This window comes from Helicoverpa armigera, chromosome 1 (genome assembly GCF_030705265.1).
Source record: "Helicoverpa armigera isolate CAAS_96S chromosome 1, ASM3070526v1, whole genome shotgun sequence".
In the NCBI taxonomy this organism is placed as follows: domain Eukaryota; kingdom Metazoa; phylum Arthropoda; class Insecta; order Lepidoptera; family Noctuidae; genus Helicoverpa; species Helicoverpa armigera.
The window spans coordinates 2,733,811-2,741,124 of record NC_087120.1 but is presented as its reverse complement, the minus strand read 5'-3'; the positions used below and the strand labels follow the sequence as shown (position 1 = coordinate 2,741,124).

Genomic DNA, 7,314 nt, shown 5'->3' with positions numbered 1-7,314 from the left:
TATGTTGAATTTATGTTGATTTATAAGATTATTGACATCAAGGCACATATAAAACAAGGTACACTAACATTATACAAGCCAATGGTAATATCCCCATAGTTACAGAGTTTGCCTGGAGATTAAAGGGTCTTGTATTTAACCACTCCAGATACGATTAAGCACCGACCTTACCTACTTGGAGAGGTTTCGCAGTTACATGCAACCTTCACAACTGGCTGTGAAATGTTTTTGGAGGAATTGTCTTTGAAAATCGCGCCATGTGACATTGTCAAATATAACAAACAAATGACTTAGCAATGCAAAACGGTCCAATCACGAGTCTGCATTCAACTTCTAACGAACATCAAATAGTAAAAGTAAACTTTTTTGTGAACTAAAATCTTGATCGAAAAAACGTTATAAAAAGAGAACCCCATGGTTTTTAGATGATTTGAAATACTTTTTAAAATCCACAAATTATACTGAATCCAATCATACCTATGAAGTTCCTGTCGATTCTGGGTGTTTTTTTGGCCATCTCCTTTAATTGAAAGAACCTATTAAATTAAGGTCCTATGTACCTATTTTTAATCTTGGTTTCTACAAACTTCTAATGATTTTTGGCACATATTAAATATTCTAATTAGGATTGGCAACATTGGTCATACTTCCTGTTTATCGATCGCTGTCAGCATAGATAATACACTATATAGAGATATATATATATATTATATGGCTGTCAGCGCCGGCCGGTGTGACGAGAGCCGCCAAACACTTCTGTTTGTATTATTTAAAATCGTAAGTTTTAAAAACACTAACAACACAGAACAGACATCGTTTCAGCCACTGGTAATTTGTAGTAAATTTACTTTTAAGAACCGCCTCTAGGATCACCCACTGACCCTCGCTTTCCATGTGCAAGCACGTGCACTAATATAATTTTTTTTAGAGTCTATTCTATTAAATTCTTTTAAAAATATTTTATTTTAATTCAAATGTTGTATATTCTATGTAATTGGTTTTGTCTTAATGCTTTTTTGGGCTTGTTTATAGCCTTTAATCAAAAATAGATTTTTACTTACCTACCCACTGTCTCTTTTTTATATTATAATACACTGTCGATCCCCTCGCCTTACAACATACTACGCATCTAACGCATCCAGTCACTGCACATTCCCTAGTATCACAACACAAAACACGATATTTACATAAATTTGTTAAGATATTATTTATTTTATTCATTAGGATCACCGATTAACATCATCGCGGTAACGCCGGCAGTCGCTGAAAACCTGCGCTGGGACTGTCTCCTTTCGTTTCGCATTATGATGCTGAGCGAGCAAATTCTAAGCCTAACCCTGGCGGGTATGTATATCTAAACAATAATATTATGCCAAGCTAAGCTTTCTGCTAACAGAAAAGTGTTAGGTATGCACATGTAACTAAGTGAAACTCGTTTTAAGGCTCGATTTCAATTTACTGTATCACACATGTAGATTTTATCATACCTACCTACATTTTGCATTTTGTAAAACCTCATGCCAATGCCAAAACCTTGATAGGGTTTACCTTCAGCTAAGTTTGAATAAACGAATTTTGATTTTATTGATTAGATATGATTATTATTTTCTAGCTGAATTTGTATACCCAGCAATGGAAATCAATTGGATGGATTGAATTTTGATTTTCAATTTGAATTTGTTATTTTCAGCTTGGTGGTGCTCTGTGGCAGGTGGACACACCTCTACAGAGCGTCATGGTCATCAGGGCAGGTGCATGGTGGCAGGGTTTACCTGAACAAATAAAGATTTTGCGCACGCACCCAACAACAATTCAATCAAACAGGTCTGATTGGGCAAAAACTCATTTTTTATGTTTACTAATCTTGTGGTGTGATACTAATACAGAAAGTCTATGATAAAATGTCATGGACTTACCCTCCCAGAGTGTTTGCATGTACTCGCAGTAAGCCTTTGCGAACAGTGGTATTATCTTCTTCAGGTGAAAAATCTACGTGGTATTGGTACAGTCGCTACTGGAGTGTTAAGTTAACAGTGAAGTAATTCGCCTTCAAATCTATTACCGTTCCTGAGGTCTCGGTGTGCAGAATCTTAGGTATTCATCAGGTGCAGGGTATATTATTAAAAAAAATAATGTATAAAGTCTAGTTAATGTGTAAAGTCTAGTTATGGACTTTTGCTCCTATACATTATTTTTTTTAAATTAACCTAAAATTCTGTATACAAAAAATCGTGTTTGTGTTGTGTACATGCATGATACCCTGTATTCGTCACAAAATGTCATGAACTTCCCCTCCCAGAGTGTTTGCAGGTACGCGCAGCCTTTAAGAACAGTGGTCTTCTTCTGGAGAAGTCTACATGGTACCGGTACAGTCTCAACTGGGGTGTTCTGTTAACAGTGAAATAAATGGGCTTCAATCTATCACTGTTCCAGAATTTTAGGTACTCTTAGGCTAGTGAACATCTTCATCCGGTTAGACTAGAAGCCGACCCCAACATAGTGCATTTGACGACCTCGATGGCGCAATGGTCACCATGCCGGACCGCCTAACCTGAGGTCCCGGGTTCGATTCCCGGTTCGGTCAACATTTGTGTGATGAGCATGCTTGTTGGCCGTGGTCTGGGTGTTACAATGTATGTTTATTAATATGTATATATGTAGCTATATGTAGTTTATCAGTCGTTTTAGCACCCATAACACAAGTTAATAACTTACCATGGTGCTAATCGACCGTGTGTGAAAAGTTGTCCCGACATATTTGTTTATAATTGGGAAAAGGCTCGGAAGATGATAAAGATGAGTACCTAAAATTCTGCATACAGAATCCTCAGGAACGGTGATAGATTTGAAGGCGAACTACTTCACAGTTAACTTAACACTCCAGTAGCGACTGTACCAATACCACGTAGATTTTTCACCGGAAGAAGATAATACCACTGTTCGCAAAGGCTTACTGCGAGTACATGCAAACACTCTGGGAGGGTAAGTCCATGACATTTTATGATGCATTTTCTGTATTAGTATCACGCCACAAGATTCGCAAATATAAAGAATGAGTTTTTGTCCAATCAGGTACCTGTTTGATGGAGCAGTATACTGCTAAGCGCTTACACCCTGTACCAGTTGTACTCTTATGGGAAAACTGATGGTGAAAGGATGAGAATTTTGTTAAAGGTAAAGTTGACAGATGTTGAAATAACGCCTATAAGGTTATTTCTTTACTGTAACGATGTGCCTAATAATAACAGGTTTGCATTTCAGGTACCCCCACGTTATGGAAGAAAATAATGTAACATTCATACGATATAAGACGTTTGCAAGTCCAGGTCCACTTTCTTTGTGTAAAAACGATCACCGCGTACCACGTGGTCACCGAAGGGCGCACCTATTACCAGCAGGCCATACCCACAAGTTACGTATCGCTGCTTTACGCGTAAAGCAAATGTGCTCGAGCCTGTAATTTGCAATGTTGTGACGGGTTTTTGTTACTTTCAGACCGCCAGACAACGCATCGCGATGGGCCGGTGACCCGAGAGAGACCAGGAGATGCGTTGGGCCGGGGACCCCAGAGAGACCAGGAAATCAAACTGTGACAATACATTACATGCGTTCCAACGTACAGGGTTGATGATGTATCATAAATTTGATGATGTTTATGATACATCATCAACCCTGTATGTTTTAATGCGTGTGATAAATGCAACTATCGCCAAAATCAACTGTCAAGATGCGTGATGAAAACCTTAACATACCTTCTGATATTAGTCCATGTAGGAAACATTACATGAACTACTATCTGAAATATGTTATAAAATATGAAAAACTTGACATTTCACAAACGCAAATCATACGCATTCCATTTAAAACATTATATGATATTAACTATATATATTAATACCTAGGATTTTCTTGATTTTCTTTATCGTAGTATATGTGTAGACCTGCATATTTGTATTTGTAATTTTCTTTCCTACCGTTTGATAAAATATTATTAATACCTCTTTTTTTTATACGTAAGTAATTTTTCTTAGCCCTGTTGCAGCTAACGTTTGCTTACAGTTTGTTTTTTTATTATGTAGTATAGTAATCTGTGGAAAATGTTGTGGGTAGTATATTTGTTAAGTTTAATGTTAAGGCAGCACTGTTTACCCTTAATGTACTACTGTTTGTTTTCCCAAATATAATAAATACATAAATAAACATGATATAAACGTACAATAAAAAAAAATACGCTGTACAGTTACTCAAATTCACACTTTTTAGATATAGTGTTTTTTTTGCTTTATTGTTTTACTAGGATAGTTTTTTTTGTGTTGTAAATATCTATGTATATAACTATGTAAATAAATGTAATTCACACTCCATTTTCTATTTATTTCATAATAAATGTTTTTATAACTTATTTACAAGTTTTTTATTGCATAGTCGCTATAGCTTCACACAGAATATACAGTCATGGTCACATCTTAAAGACACCCCCAGACTCGAAGTGAAATAGTCATGGTACTGACATGAGCACGTTATAAAATGTAATGTAATTATTAAAACAAACATTACATTGTGTTCTTTAGATTAAGGACAAAAGATATTTACTATTGATTGAGTCGTGATTGAAACTCAGTCGGATGTGAAACGAATGTCGCTTAAGTAAAATTAGCAGAATCGAGCCTCTGACCAACTGTAGCCAGCCGATAGCGCAGGGGAGGGGCAAGTTGACTTACCTACTACAATTCATATTTTTCTCATTCTCTATTTACCTAGCAGCCTAAAGTCGATAGCACATTAAGCTTTTCACTTGTGCTGCGAGCCTTACATCTACCTACAGCGATTGTTATAACAGTATCTTAGTAAGTACTATAACTATATACCTACATATACAGTCGTGGTCACCTAAAGACACTGTTGGAATCTTAACTTACCGGGGCATTACATCTGTATTTCTTTTTTCATGGCAATCACATTGGAACTTTCTATTGTTTTCTATTTTAAAATATTTAAGTGGGTATTGTGAAATGTTAAAACTAATGACTATATTCAATAATCCCCTGCACCTAGTTAGTTTTTTTTCGCCTTATCCGAATCTGGGGCGATATGATCCATAACGAGGCCTGGCCATCTAATTAAAGACACTTCATTTGTTCAGAGGAAGAAATACAAATTATTAATACTTTTCTACAACAACATTCCCTACACTATAATTATAAACATTCCAATAAGTATTCATATTTGGTTTATTTCCTTTTAGCCCACTAACTTAACAAACCACAAAACTATACAAAACAGAGGACATTTATAGTGAACAGCTTTTTATGCTTAATTGCTGAACTTATTTTTGACAATTATCTACTTTTTTAGTACAGTTTTATGGTTTGTTATTATGAAGTGATTCATCTTCTATCCAAAACCACACAAAAATCCGCAAAAATTAGACTTAAGTAATAATAAAAATGTATACATACGTGTACCTAGACGACTTATATATATATTATTGTTATTAGTATAACGTTGCACATTCGCTCTCCCCCATCAAATCACTCTTTCACTCTAAGGTTGGCTGTAAGAGAACCCAACACTGGGTTAAGCTCGCCGTTGTAGGTACATAATGTCTCCGTTTTCAGTGTGTCAAATGTATTTATGTGTGCAATAAAGAATAATAATAATAAAGAATACCTAAGCCCCGCAGGGCATCTGAGGCGGATGACGGGGAGTAGCGACCCCGCGGGGCTATATATCCGAGTGCTCCAGGGAGAGTATACTGTCCCCCATCTCCGGCTTGCCGGAGTGAAGCATGACGGGGGATAGGTCTCCCGCCTCTTGGCTTGCCTTCATCGGCCGGTCAGAGTGGAGTCGCTAGAGCAAGGTTAGCCCTGCTCGGAGGGTAGCTGCCTCGTGGTAAGTGGCGAGTGGGCCGGTGATGCTGGACCCACAGGGAGCGCGTGATCTGCGTTTAAAGTCCGCCGAGGTATCCTCACCCTTCTCAGCCGCTATGTCCCTGTTGCCCTCTTGTTGCTTTTCAGTGACTGATTCCCGGGGGCCCAGTAAGTGAGTTGGCGAGTCTCCACCTGCCATTTTAACATGTATTTAATACATTGTCATCGGCAGGTGCCATAGTTCCCGTAGTTTCCCCATTCCTAGTCCATTAGCATCCCATCACAATAGCCCAAGTAGTTTTCATCCATAGTTAGCAATAGTTTAGCCCAGAACCGGGGATTGTCCTTGGGTACATTTCTATAGTATATACAGGGATAATCGTCAGTTTTGTGACACCATTTCATTAAAGTTGTCTCAAAAGGGCTTCAGCGTGTTGGCTTCGGCCCCACGTTCGCCTCCCAAAAATCCGGGACTCTATAGTCCCGAGGTCTGGAAGAGACATACATATAATAATAAAGAATAATAATGACTTTTTAAGAAAAAATCTTGATATTCGATCATCTTGAAAAGGGTTAACTTTTGCCCAGTGTATCCCATGGTCTTTGTCCGTATTGACCTATACTATCACCTCATATGAAAGGATGCGCTCTACTTACAAGTAACCCTGTATAGGTAGTAAGTATTGTACCTACCCTATTAGGTTTATGTACCTAAATAATACAATAGCTAAAAAAAAAACATTCAATCAAATAACAATTTCAACCAGATGACTGCGACATAGAGGTATAGTCGCACACATATGATTGTTATGGCTTTTAAGAGCCCTTTAAGAGGCCTAATAGGGTCACATGCTTAGAATGCATCTACACGGTGCAAGTAGCTTGCGCATGTTGAGGCACATGCGCAGGTAACATATTTAAAAAACGCTCTCTTGGACTCGCGGATGTACCAAAGCAAAACACCCACCTGCGTGCTCTTGTCACTTGTCATTTGCACTTGCTAACTTGCTCCAGCTACATGCACCGTGTCGATGCACTCTTATTCTCTATTTGGCTGTGATTAGGCTGAAACAGCGCTTCAGTATAGCTTTAACATTCTTAAGCTGATATAAAACACCTAATTACGGTACCGTCGCACGGTAGATTTCAATGACCTATCTATCCGTGAATTTCTTAACTAAAGATAGTTAGATATAACTTACTTGAATGGGGCCAATAGAAATCCTTAGTAAGACAATAATGCAACGTAAAAAGAAAATAACCCGAAACACAGGTTTATTATAAACCTAGTTCGGGTGGTCCATACAGGTACCTATTAGATTAAGACCGTCTTTCTCGTATATATTACTAGCTTTCCGCCCGCGGCTCCGCCCGCGTGGAATTCGGTTATATTGCGGTATAAATCACAACTATAAGCTTTAAGGCGAGGCAGTGGTCAACAATA

The 7,314-nt window shown here is 37.9% G+C and overlaps 1 long non-coding RNA gene across 3 annotated transcripts; it reads left to right on the top strand.

Moving 5' to 3' along the window:
- Positions 1–711: 711 nt before the first annotated feature.
- Positions 712–4,362, top strand: LOC110377569 (uncharacterized). 3 transcript variants are annotated; one of them, XR_010277154.1, is made up of 5 exons: positions 712–758; positions 1,225–1,344; positions 1,691–1,824; positions 3,073–3,174; positions 3,262–4,362. It is a non-coding gene; the product is annotated as an uncharacterized LOC110377569 (long non-coding RNA). The 3 variants fall into 3 exon arrangements; XR_010277148.1 differs by having other exon boundaries at positions 712–777; XR_010277146.1 differs by having other exon boundaries at positions 712–828.
- The last annotated feature ends 2,952 nt before the right edge of the window (positions 4,363–7,314 follow it).